At 40.6% G+C, this 14276-nt stretch overlaps 1 protein-coding gene across 6 annotated transcripts in view; it reads right to left on the reverse strand.

Moving 5' to 3' along the window:
- Wdr17 (WD repeat domain 17) overlaps nt 1-4438 on the reverse strand; it is a 94819-nt gene extending 90381 nt beyond the window's left edge. For all 6 annotated transcript variants that reach the window (XM_029480274.1, XM_021170445.2, XM_029480273.1 and 3 more), the window contains exon 1: nt 4270-4438. The gene's annotated coding sequence lies outside the window, so the exon portion shown is untranslated. The remainder of the gene's footprint in view (nt 1-4269) is intronic.
- Between the last annotated feature and the right edge of the window lie 9838 nt (nt 4439-14276).

Genomic DNA, 14276 nt, shown 5'->3' on the forward strand with positions numbered 1-14276 from the left:
AAATGATTCCTTCAAATACTTTGTCATATTTCCATTCCTTAAAAAACAAAAAAAATACTAGATAGAAGGGTGGGGTGTTTTATGCCTCTTAACCCAACAAACCAGAAGCTCATGTCAGAAGACTGCTATGAATTTCAGGTCAGCCTAGGCTCCAGAGTGAGCTGTGGGCCATGCTCACTGCCAATGTGAGGTTCTATCTCAAAACAAAACACTGCATAATTACACTTATCATTGAGATTTACTTGTATATATATATATATATATATATATATGTATATATATATATATATATATATGCAGAGAATTAAATGTGAACTGCTATTAAGCAACTACACAAGCTTTAAGACTTCAGTGCAGATATTTGTATAAGGAAAATAAAAGCTATTTTATACCACATTAAGCATGAGTGTTCTGTATAATATAATTTTTTTCTACTTCCCAATTACAACTTTTCTGCATGTATAGTATGACATGTTCCTTATTATACATGACATTCAGGAAAACTAACAATGTTCATAACTTAGGGTGTCAAGAATGTGAAAGAGGTAAGCAGGAAGCTGAAGTACATGGATAACTGCTTAAGGAACTCTGTTCTGAATCCCCCGTTTCTGAGCATTCGATATAAAACCAGCACTAAATGTTCTAGCATCCTCATGAACACATGAGGATTTATTTAATGACTCTTCTACCAGGGTTTGTCTGAACATTACACTTATCAGGCAACCCTGAGAAAGCAAATGACGAACTATGTCTTACTTTTGAAGACATCTTACTGTGTTGAAGACATTTCTGTGTTGCTGGGTTTTATAAACTAAAATGCAGAATTCCAGGAATTTGTAGCTAGCCTAACAAACTATACCCCTTAAGTATTTGTTAGGGAATAAAAGCAGTATCTTTATCATTGCAAAGGGAGGCTATTTGTGTGACTGCATGGAAAGAGCCAGCTGCGACTCTGAAAACAGAATTGTCCCTTGCCCTTGCTTTTGGCAAAGTCTAGAAAAATCTTAAATGAGTGAATTACCCTTCAGCCTTTCTAAAAATGATAATGAAATTTTCTTTCTTCGTATATTGGCAAAAGTCCTTAACCAGCTGCTTGTGGTTCTCTGCTCTACGTGGATGGAAGTCTCGGGTGAATAAGCTTTTCAAATACTGGCCTCTAGGAGTTTGTGGATCTGTCAGTGTTGGCATCTGGGGTTGTGACAGTAGGCAATTGGAAACAGTAAGTCTATAGTAAGTAGTAAGTTGAAGCAGGCCTGGGACATGGAGGTCATTACCTGTGCAAGCGTTAACAGTTCTCATTCTCTGGCCTGATACCATTGACTCTGAAGATTAAGAGCACTCTGAAACCTTTTTGGTGCTCAACATCTGCAGGTTCTCTTCCTCCGCCCTGGCCACTCTAAAAAAATTCTGCTCCTCTTTCAATTTTCAGTTGTTATTTCCAGAGCTGGGGAATATCTATCTGTCTCTATCTCAAAATACGCGGGAGCCAGAGAACCCAGAGGGTTGTTCAAAAACTAGAGTGCCAAGTGTGGACTGGAATCCATCAGGCACGGGTTCCCCTCCCCACCTGCAGCAGGATTCATGGGTTGGGAGTTTGGTCCCTAAGGGCTCCAATCCACGGTTCTTTCAGCACTCAAGAGTGATTGCTCACACACTGTGCTAGGAAACCTGTCTCTGGGGCTCTCAAATTCAGTGTTAGAGAGTTCTCGCTTCATGTCACACATGCAGCACTAACCATGATTTTAACAGAGATTTAGCATCTTCACAGTGCCCAAGGAGAGGTGAGTCCTTCTTGGAACTTTTAACTAATATCAGATGAGGAATCAGTTTTCCTCTAGGTTTTGTTTCTATAGCAGATTCTCTAGGGGGAATTTCTAAAATTCTCTTTAGACATTCACATGTAATTGCTTGTTCTCAAATCTCAAAGGCACAGTCTCATTAACAATAGGAGAACAACAGCCATGATATTATCAAAGGGCAATGAGCACTCTTAGGCACGGAAGTGCTGCTTGTAGTTGAATGTGCTTCTAACACAAATGAAGGAGCATGCGTAAGAAGCTAATAAGATACCCTTCGCTATCTCCTAATAAGGTTTATTTCAAAACAAAATATTCTTCATAGGATAGTCATCCATGAAAATACACTGGAAATCACATGGCTAATGCTACAGTCTTCCATGCGTAGACGTGACATCACCGTGAATGGATGACTAAAGAGGTTACTCAAATAATATTAACTACTGTTATTCTTCTTGTATGTACCAAATCTCAAGTAAATCTAGATTATGGGAGGAAAATGTTAATCCTTCAGGCTAATGGAGCATTCAGTGTGGTCTTCATTACAATGTTTCAGAAAATAAAATTAGATTAAGTTAGAAATTTTATAATTTTATTAATACTGACATAGTAACCACTGTTGGCCTTCTATGCCTCACAAGTTAAAATAAACATAACATATAAGCAAAATAACCTAAAAAATGTCATGTTCTTCTCTGAATTATTATAAAAGCTTTCTTGGCCCATCTCTACTCAGGCTAAGGACTTTAAAGTCATTTACAGAAATAACAAAAACTGCCTAACTATAGTAGCTTTTCCTTAGAGCAGATATGAGTTTTTAAAACTAATTTTCGAAGCTCAATTCATCTGTAGATTTCTATATGTGATGGGAGAGGCCATTGGTCTTGCGAAGATCATATGCCCCAGAACAGGGGGATGCCAGGGCCAGGAAGGGCAAGTAGGTGTGTTGGGGAGCAGGGTGGGAGAGGGTATAGGGGGGATTTGGGGATAGCATTTGAAATGTAAATAAAGAAAATATCTAATAAAAAGAATGTGATTTTAGAATTCTGACATAACATTTTAATTATAAAATTAAAGAGAATGAAGTTTTAAAAATGCAACTAAAAATATTTTCCCAGAAGTGTTTATGCTTCTTTAGCAATCTATTAAAATCAACATAAGGAGATACCAGATCAACATAAATTTTAAAAAATCCAACTAGTCTTTATATACACCTTTGTAGACCTCACTTAAAAAAACTTTCCTTTTATGGGTATCTTTTGAAATAGATTATTAGTTAATTTCAATTTAGAAAAAAATTCCAAGAACTCTTAATGTGCTAAAACTACCATTTGTTACATTAACCCATAAATAATCCACTAAAGCAAGTTTCCCAAATTTTCTTGAATTGACAAGTTTTCAGAATTACTGAAGTTTGTCAGACAGCCGCAGATTTCTGTCTTCCAACATAAAACTATAACCATGGCGTGGCACATTCTGGTTGCTGCAGCACCTTGTAGAATAAAGGAATAGTTACAGGTTTCAGTCACTACTGTTGTAGTGTTAAGTTCTCCCCGTTCGAAATAATGATAAGAGAACACAGGAACCAGCAAATGTATAGAATATTTCCATCATTTTTTAGTTCAAGTTTTTAAATCCTTATAAGTTCCCTTGCATCTAACTAGTTTTGTGATCATTGTAATCTAGAAATGATATGATAGTGATAAATTTGGCAATTGCAATATCATATTATTAAATTGAATACTTCATATTTCTTAAACAATGGGTGCATATTTCTTAGTATTCTTCGGAGCATAGTTTGTTCTGAGTAAGTTAGAAATGTATCTTTAAATCTATGTTAAAGACATTTATGTAAAATAAATGATGACATGTGATTGATATATGAGCTAACTTTTTAGTGTATTTTGTGTATTCTAATTCACTTTTAATAACATAGACTTTGCTCCTATGAATACTTGCATACAAATGTGGGTACATCGGTAAGAGAACAAGAAAGTATTTTTATGATTTCCTTAATATACAATAATCTTTTCTCAGGTTAGTATTGGCCTTATAACATTTCTTTTTTTTTAAAGCTTTCTTGGTACAGCCATTTCAAAGGGAGAAAGTAATCTATGCAAATACGTCTTGCACACTGGTGGAATAACATTCTAGGCTCTAGAAACCCATATACTTAAAGCTTAGAAATAACAGCAAAAATGTGTTTAGAAACAGCCCCAGCTTCCACGCAGGGGGAATCCTCATACATGTTGAGTTCTAACTATGCCTTATAATACTCAGGTGTGTGGCTGCAAAACTCCTGGGATTAGCTCCTCAGGCATCATGGCTTGCACAGCATTGTAGGAGGCTCAGAGCCCTAGTCTGCGACCTTAGAGTGCTGGTCACCAACGTGAAGCCAACTCATTCAAACATCATCCTCTTTGATTGGGCGCTGAGCAAAGTCTCCTACACTGCAACCCCACTTGAGCCTTACCTGAAGGAGACAGCAGTTGCAGCTCTGGACAACCCCAGGTGCTGAAGCAGGACCGGCCAAAGGGACCGCCCTGGCCCGCGCACCCGCCACGCCCTCCTCACCGCCCACTCAGCTCTCAGGGGCGGGGCGGCCCTGAACATCCCTGAGCCAGAGTCGGGTTCCGCCCACCCTTCACAGTGCAGGGTGGAGAGGACTGCACTCTGGATCCCGCCCCAGAATTGCACGTGACAAGCACACTAGTATATGATTGGAGCACATGGGACAGGGAGGCGGAAGTCCCTGGTGAACCCTGGAAACACGGCCGGGAGAGTTGGTAACCTAGCAACGCGGCTGCTGTGCAGAAGATGTGATTCCTAAGCTTTGAGTCAAAGCTTCAAGCCGAGCGTGTACATTATTTTAAAAGGTGGAGCAGAAGGAATACGTCCCACTAGCGTTGTCACTGCCTAATATGCTACATCGAAGCTGTACCTTATATAAAAATGAATCGAATGTACAAGAAACAAATCACCTGGTTTCTACATTAGTCTTGAAGCATTGCTTAGAATGTGAGTCTAGAGTGCTCTCTGTCCTGCACGTTTTACTATTTTATTGGTTCAACTAGCATCAAGAACCACATCTGTGAATGAAATTGTTTTGATTAGTCCAGCTGCAAGCAATTAATAAAACTGTCCATAACGTGAGCAAAGCATATTTGCCCCGTGGACGCTGGTGGAAACCATAAGCTTACTGCTGTTACTCATGTAATTAGGGTTTATATTTCTGAAGTAGCTTCTTTAATTTGGTCCTTTAGTCAATACATTAGAGGAAATGGGCCTTCGTATACTTGAAACTGACCATTAAAAGCACAGTATGCACTCCAAAGGGAGTAAGCAGATGTTCAGAATCAATGTTCTGAGAGACCATGATACAATCCAAGGAACATGGATTCAAGTTGCCCCAAATAGTGTGTTCCACCGTGGAAGTAGTTAACAAACGATTGTACATCAGGTAAGCAAGATACATAAACCTGGGAAATCTGCTAGATGCTGTCTAAGGACATCCTTAGCCTTTGGTTAGTAGAACAGTCTGCCAAGTTAATATATTTGAAAAGCTTTGCCATAATAGTGAAAGGCATGTTATATCAGATACAGAACAATAAACAACTATTACAGAGAGTAAGGTTGGTCCCAAATAATTTTGGCGATGGACTTTTGGCCAACTCTCTACAAACATGGGAGTTCTAACTAGTCTGCAGACTCTTCTACATAATCGTGAATTTTTTTTTCAGAGAAGTTCATCCCACAAAGTGAGTTCATTGATGACAGCATATAGCTTTACGTACTGAACTCTAAATGTAGTTATGTAAAGATACTACGGGTTGATTACAGAAGAGGGACTTTTAGAGAATTTTTTCTTTAACCTTATTCAGGAAATAGAAACAAATGGGATTTTGTAAGATAGAAAAGAAGATGGGCAATCTATGCAGCATGAACTGTACTGGGAAAGCACATCATGAATTTAATAGATCATGTCCTGCTTGCTTTTTTGTGGAAGGTGAATGTGGCTGTCCACAGATAGGAAAGGATCTAGAGACTATGAAGGGAAAAATAAAATAGAAATATAGGAAAACCAGATGTGGGGAATACAGAACTCAGGATTTAGGTCAAACAGTAACCTCTCCTGGCCAAGAGAATCCAACTGAAGCTGGTAAAAATTGAGCTTTTTCTTAAAGAATGGCATCTAGGAGGTTGTATATTAGGATGCAAAGAGATAAAGAGCATGCTTGATTGGGAGGAAAAAAGAAAGTTGTTGGTTGCCTGGGCATTAATGAAGAAAACAAGAATGTCAGGGGGACATTCATGTGAACATATATTACAACTTTTGGAATTGTCTTATCTTCAAAGTAGAGAAATGTGTGCTTGATAATGAATCTAAAGAGAAAAAAAATCTCCCCATGTAAGAAAATAATGGAATGAGACATCCACACCCAGCAGTCCATAGCTGTGCTTTGGACTTTTAAAGAAAAAAATACTGATGCATAAAAATATTATCAATATATGTCCATATACACTCCTATGTCTATAAACACCACTTACACAGCACACATGTGAATGCCAGAGGACAAGGTGTGGGAGCTGGTTTCTCCTTTCACTATGTGAAGCCCCAGAACTGAAATCTGGTGGTCTGGTTTGGTAGCAGGCACCATTACCAGATGGGGTATCTGCCTAGCAGTTTGGTTCCATAGTTTTTCCATAGAAGATTTAAAGAACTACAACCATAGTTAGATCCAGAGACACAACATGGTGTCATCTCTAAAGGAAGAATAGCTTCACTCTGCTTTTCAGTCTTTTATTCAGCTAACACTTGATGTGATGTTCCCATCTCATCAGGAAAAAAACAGTGTCAGTCATCAGCATGACATTTTCGGAGTCATTATTAGCTCTTGCCATTTTAAGTACACGGAGTTCATCGTCATTAAGAAGCACATAAAATATGCTCACACAGTACAAAAGGTAAAAGCAAGGTTCAGACATCTGCTTCTAGAAAGTGTACCTGGAGCCGCTTTGCTATGAAAACAAAGCAAGATGTTGCTGTGTCTGGGAATCCCAGATGGAGCAATTGGCGGAAAATATTTCAGAAGACTTCGGGTCCCTAGATACGGCCTTTCCCCCCCCCCCTTTAAAACAGGCTGCAGCACTTATTTTTAATTCAAGGTTTAAGTCTGTTAATGTTACCGGATTGAAAGGAAGCTAACTTTTCATCTAGCTTCTCAATCCTAAAATCATAGCAATAAGCAAAACTCCGGTCTTCATAAAAAATTTGTTCAGAGTATGGCTAACTCCCTTTGGGTGTGCTTTACAAAAGTAAGCCTCAGGGCATTGCCTCTGGTGCCACAGCACAGTATTTTCAGTTCAGAGAATGCTTGCCAGAAAGAAAATCTCTCGAATATACATTATGAAATGTGAAAGTCACACATTGCTTTATATTTTTCATGATAGCACAATAAAAAGCTAATGGATTTTATAATGTAGATTTTCTTTCTTTCTGTTTTTGTTGTTGTTGTTTTGATTTTGTTTGTTTATTTTGTTTTGCTGCTTTTTTTTGCTTCTTGAGGCAGGGTTTCTCTGTGTAGCCCTGACTACATTTTAGAACAGGCTGGTCTTGAACTCAGAGATTCACCTGCTTTTGCCTCCTGAGGGCTGGGGTCAGAGACACAAGCCACCACCATCCAGCATTTGTTTGACTGATATAATGGAAGAACTCAGTACACTGTGGGGAGTGGCATTCCTGGGATGGTGGTCCTGGTAATGTAAGAAAGCAAACTGAGCAAGCCATTGAGAGCAAGCTAATAAGGATTGTTCCTCCATGGTCTGTGCTTCACTTTCTGTCTCGGTTTCACTGGATGATAGACTGTCACATGGAAATATAAGACAAAATAAACCCTTTATTGCTCAATTTGATTTTGAACAGTGTTTGATCAGAATAGAGTAACAAAACAACAGTATCCCATTTCTAAATATTGTCTAAGTCTTTAATTGTGAGAGCATCTTACTTCTTCTTGGTGTTCTCTTCTTCTAATTATTATTATTCAAAAGAATTTCCCAACTAGTTCTTAGATTTAATTTTTGAGGTTTGAATGCCATGGTGGTACTTTACACCTGTGATCCCAACTCTTGGGAAAACGTGGCAGATTGCTTATGTCTGAGTCCAGCATGGCCAACACAGTAGGTTCTAGGACACCTGTGGATACAGTGTAAGAAATGGTCTTCAAAAATTATTTTTGAGGGGATTTTTATCCAACCAATATTGTCTTTCCACATTTACAAACAACTCATGGATCAGGATGATATCAGAAACAGTTAACAGGAAAATTCAAAACCACACAAATTCATGTAACATGAATACATATTTTGATAATAAACCATAAAGGGTGTTAATTTAAAGCAGTTCTTTTTTTTTTAATTAGGTAATTTCCTCAATTACATTTCCAATGCTATCCAAAAAGTCCCCAATACACTCCCCCCCCCAGTCCCCCACCCACCCACCCCCACCCCTTGGCCCTGGCATTCCCCTGTACTGGGGCATATAAAGTTGGCAAGTCCAATGGGCCTCTCTTTCCAGNACCCCTTGGCCCTGGCATTCCCCTGTACTGGGGCATATAAAGTTGGCAAGTCCAATGGGCCTCTCTTTCCAGTGATGGCCTACTAGGCCATCTTTAAAGCAGTTCTTTTGGGGTACATATTTTAGTGTTTATTAAAAATGAAAGTAAATTTATGCACAAATGAGAGAAATGTGCTTATTTAAATTTTACAGAAATAACTAAATCATATGCAAGTATTTGATACTACAGAACACAGAACATCTTCAAAGCTTTTCAGTTGATCAATATTTTTATTTGGTCCTAGTAAACACTGCAAATCCACTTATGTCAATACTTTAAAACCTAACACCTCCTATTCTCATGAGTCTGATTCTTCAGAGAAACTGTATACACTCTCTTAGAACTAAAACATGCATTGTTCAGCCTCCCATTGACAGAGGTGAGTCAACCCATTTTTGGTTTTAAATGGACAGACCCAGTAGGAGTTTACAGTAGACAACTTAAATGGACTGTGTTGGTCCAAAGCTTTAAAAGTTTTCCAATCCTGTTGATGAGATCTTAAGTGATGACCTTTACCCTTCTATCATATAATTCCTGGGAACATAGATTATAAAGGGGCTACTGATGGGCTGCTACAAGAATTATAGACCCTGGGCTACAAAATGTTGGTTAAGAAAGCCCAAATTTTTTCATCAGAGAATACCTATCTCAGCTCCCAGCTGAGGGAAAGCAAAAGGAGCCTGCCTCAGAGTAATATTGTTGCCTGCCTTCAGGTTCCAACTCCAAAGACTAAGACACAGACTTGAAAGTTCCTAGGTGCAGCTAGGTATTGCTGCTTCTGGATACCAGAGTTTATGGTAATGGAAATAGCAAGTCCTCTAGAGACCAACACAAAATGGGACACGGAGGCCCTAATCTGGACTGAGACTAAACAAAAGACATTATAAAAGTTTTTAACTCAAATTTTGGAATTATGAGACATACTTGTCCAAATAATTGGAACCTCTAGCCATAGGATAAGCCATCTGTCAAAGTCCTGTGGCAGCTACTGATAGTCTAATGGGAAAAAAAAAAAAGCAAACAAATTAACTCTGGATCAAGATCTTATGCTCACAGCACCCCATGACCTCCTCCAAGAAGCTGACTGTATAATGATTGTGTGAGCAAGTACCTGGCCCTACTCCTGGGCCAGTCTTAAGTGTGGGTTTGAGAAACCCACAGCCATCAATTTAGTTACCCTCTTGCCTGCTGCATCAGGAGCTCATCCATGACTGTTTTGAGATAACAGAAAAGCAGGTATATTGTTGGGGCCGGCTGGCGGCTCTCATGTCTAGGTTCGAGCCTGGAAGGCATCTTGGAACTAGAAGAGAAGAGGGAATCTAGGCGGGTAGAGAAATAATGGAATTGAAAGAAAATGAGATTTTGTATCTTGTGATTCATGTAAAAGAGTTGTCTATGAGCCCCTGGCCTGGGGCCGAGAACAAAGCAGAACAGACAGGGCTATTGTTAAGACATTCCTAAGAACAGCTTGATTGTACAAGCAGGGCTATCTTGTCTGGGTCAACACCACCTAGACAGAACCTCCCCTCTGTCTACTGCCCCTTGACACCAGGTAAAGTCATACGTCAACTGGTTGCTATGTGAACAAAAATAAGCCCCCAACCCACAGGAACAAAGTCCTGATGCCCTGTAATCTTTCTGTTAATGTTTGAATAAGCCAATAGTGTGTAGCTATGCTGAATTCCACACCCCTAAGCCCCTTACGCCATAAAAACCCCTAGCTTTTGAGCCTCGTGGCCGACATCTGTTATCTCCTATGTGGGATGCATGTCGGTCCGGGACTCCGTAATTAAACGTCCTCACGTATTTACATCAAGATGGTAGTCTGTTCGTGATTCTTGGGTGCACGCCAAATCGGGAGTTGAGTGGGGGTTTCCCCACTAGGTTCTATCAGAACCAAGACAAGCTAGTCTGCTCAAGGTTCAAATTTTTAATGGCAGACACACTTTATAAAGGAGAGGAGAAAGCCCATTCCCGCCAAATCATCCTTGGAGCCCAGCTGCAGGTGATCAAGTGTAGACTCCAGAACAGCTAGGGGGACTCCCACAGTGCCAGAACAATAGAGTGATCCAGGGAGGCAGGCTCCACCCTAGATAATCTCCTTAATGACAAGGAAGTGGAGGTCTTGTTCAGTGAGCTTCAGGTTGGGGGGGGGCAGGAGGGGCAGGTTACAGTATATGACAGCTGCAGGGGTGCAGGAGTTACTTTAAAACAAAACAGTTTGGGCCCAAGAAAATACCTCCATGTAGTGAGAAAAACAGATTGATCTGACTCAGTCTCTGAGATGACGGAAGGGAAAACTCCACCACCAAATACACAGATGATCAGTTGGTATGCTCTTACTACGTGGAATGTCCACAGTATGATCTATAGAGAAAGAGGCCTTCTCACAGCTAATAAAAAAATGATATAAATAATTAATTAAAAAAAGAGAGAGGTCATTAAAAATTGTGTTCCTCCTAGAATCTGTTTGGCTTCGCCTCCAAATTGCTTTCCTCTACTTCTGGGGTGCTGATCTGGATGCTTGACAACTGTGCCTAAGATCAGTGGGGCCTGTTGATATTCTGGTGACATACCACACCCAGGTGTTGCCTGAGACTTCATAGTAAAGAAGAAATGGACAGCTCAAATACACAGGGTGATGGAGGACACCAAAGAGAAAGACTTTTTTTTTCTTCTCAGAAACAACTGGTAAGCCTCTGGTAACAAACCCTTTACCACGCTACTAGTACATCTGGGGTCCACAAAACTGTCTCAAGCAAATGCCAGATTGGTGCTCAAGTGAATTTAAACCAGTGAGCCTTTACTTAGTGTGGTAGTTTGAATATGCTTGGCTCAGGAAGTAGCACTTTTTGAAGGTGTGGCCTTGTTGGAGGAACTGTGTCACTGTGAGTGTGGACCTGGAAGCTAGTCTTCTCTGGTTTGCCTTCAGAACAAGATGTTGAACTCTCAGTTCTTCCTGCACCATGCCTGCCTGGATGCTGCTATGCTCCCACCTTGACGATAATAGACTGAACTTCTGAACCTATAAGCCAGCTCCAATTAAATGTTGTCCTTTCAAGCATTGCCTTGGTCATGGTGTCTGTTCACAGAAGTAAAACCCTAACTAAGACAAAAGTTGGTACCAGGGTCTGGGGTATTGCTGTGATAGGCCTGACCATGTTTTTATTTGGAGGAATGTGGATTTGGAAAGCAGTAGAATGCTTTAAATGGGGCCTAATGAGCCATCCTACTAGGAATATGGAAGACTTCATTGTTGAGAGTGACTTGAACTGTGCAAAACTAGCCCAAGAGGTTTAAAGGAGAGGAATTTCAGAATGTGGCCTAGAGACTGTTTTTGTGGTATTTTGGTGAAGAATGTAGCTGCTTTTGGCCCTTGTCTGAAGAGTCTACCTGAGACTAAGGTAAACACATTTATATTTATTGCATTGACAAAGAAAGTCTCAAAAAAGCCTAGCAGAGACTGTTCTCTGGTTTAGTTTTACGAAGAATATTTTTATGAAAAGGATCAAGCTGAGAAAGGAAAAATATAAAATGTATGGTTCAAGTAATAAAGGGACAAAGTGAGTACCAAATCCAAGCATGGTGGTACACTTTTAATCCTAGGAGATAGAGGCAAGCAGATCTCTGAGTTCAAGGCGAGCCTGGAATAAAGCAAATTCCAAGTAGAAAAAGCTTAAGTCCAGGTATGGTGATACACACCTTTGATCTCTGCATTCAGCACACAGAGTATTACAGATCTCTGAGTTTAAGGTCAAATCTACAGAGCAAGTTCTAAGACAGCCAAGCTTAGGCAGTAAAAGAAAACAGAAAGCTGGTGCTAATGTAATAAAACAAGGGAACATGTTCCACCTCCAGCAAGTAGAACTCAGCAGCTTAGGCCATGTGGCTCTGGCTTTAGAGTCAAAAATAGAAGGGACTACAGGGACAATTGATGATGGTTAGCTGGACCTAAGAAATGGGTGTTAAGAAGAGGCCAGCTTCACTAAGGTGAAATCTGGAAAGTGTTTTCTAAGAGCACAAATAAGCTGTGTTCTAGAGATAGCCAAGCTTGTATTCCATGCTGCAGCTAGATGTGGTAATGTGTAAGAATCACCCAGGTGGTACTGGTTTTGAAGGCATAAGGGGGTCATGAAAAGCAGCTGAGGCTTAGCACTGTGAGAGGCCATGGAAGGCTACTGGTAAAAGTGCAGCTTCAGTTGCAGTTGACATCCTGGGACTGAAGGGGTCATGCAAAGGATTTGAGGTTTGTCACCATGAAAAGAGCCTATGAGAGGGTATTGGTGAAGCATTGCTGCAGTTGAAGACCCTAGTGTGTTGGAGATGCCAGTACTATAGGATGATCACCAAGCAGTGGACTAAATCACCCGAGCTTAGGATACTACAGAGAGGAAAGCTAGAGAAGTGACTTAAGCTCTTTAGAAGATCCCAGAAGATCATGTATTGATCCCAGACAATGGAAGAAGAAGCTGTAATGTTGAAGTTTGCCTGGGGACCCCAAGATGTTCCAGATGCCAGAGCTGTGGGATATCTGCCAAGGAAAGCTGCTAACTTGGAGTGGAACCAGCCCAAGAGAAAGAGGTTTGTTGCAGTCAGCAAAGATGAAAAAGGAGTCTTCAGATCTCCAACAAAAGAACACACATGGTATGCATTCACTGATATGTGTATATTAGCCTCAAAGCTCCAAATACTCAAGATACAATTCACAGGCCACATGAAGCTCAAGAAGAATGAAGACCAAAATATAGGTGCTTCTGTCCTTGTTAAAAGGAAAAAAAAATCTCACAGGAGCAAATTTGGAGATAATGTATAGAGCAGAGACCGAAGAAAAGGCCAGCCAGAGATGGTCCCACCTGGGGATTCATCTCATATACAGTTATGAAACCCAGACACTATTATGAATGCCAAGAAGTGCATGCTGACAGGAGTCTGATATAGCTGTCTCCTGAGAGGCCCTGTCAGAGCCTTAAAAATACAGAGATGAATGCTCATAGCATTTGTAGACTGAGCGGGGGGTCCCCAATAGAGAAAGAACTGAAGGGGTGGAAGGGGTTTGCAACCCATAGGAAGAACAACAATATCAACCAACCAGACTTCCCAGAACTCCCAGGGAATAAGCCATCAACCAAGGAGTACACATGACTCTATCTGCATATGTAGCAGTAGATGGCCTTGTCAGGCATCAATGGGAGGAGAGGCCCTTGGTCCTATGAATGCTTGTTAGATGCTCCAGTGTAGGGGAATCAAGAGTGGGGAGGTGGGAGTGAGTGGGTGAGTGGAGGAGCACCCACATAGAAACAGGGGGAGGGAGGATGGAATGGGAGTTTCTGGGAGGAGGGATAACATTTGAAATGTAAATAAAGAAAATATCCAATAAAAAAAACATGAAAGAAAGAAAGAAAGAAAGAAAGAAAGAAAGAAAGAAAGAAAGAAAAGCTCACCATGAAAAAGGCTCAGGGCAACATGTGGATACCAAGCACCCAGTGTTGATGTTTTATAAAATGAGGTCTGATGAGGCAGGAGGGGATGCCTTAGAAGGCCCATGCTGAAAGGTATCAGCCATAGGACATGTATGAAAGGAAGCTTACTTGGGACCTGAGAAGGAGGTCTGATGAAGGGAGGAGAGACAGAGAAAGAAAGGGGGCAGAGAAGGACAGGAAGAGAGAAGAGGTCAGTGGGGAAAGAGAGAGAGAGGAAGAGGAGGATGAGGCTGATGATGAGGAGGAGGAGAAGGAAAAGAAGAAGAGGAGAAGGGGGAGAAAGAAGAAGGAGAAGGAGAAGAAGAAGAAGAAGAAGAAGAAGAAGAAGAAGAAGAAGAAGAAGAAGAAGAAGAAGAAGAAGGAGGAGGAGGAGGAGGAGGAGGAGG

Source organism: Mus caroli, chromosome 8 (genome assembly GCF_900094665.2).
Source record: "Mus caroli chromosome 8, CAROLI_EIJ_v1.1, whole genome shotgun sequence".
In the NCBI taxonomy this organism is placed as follows: domain Eukaryota; kingdom Metazoa; phylum Chordata; class Mammalia; order Rodentia; family Muridae; genus Mus; species Mus caroli.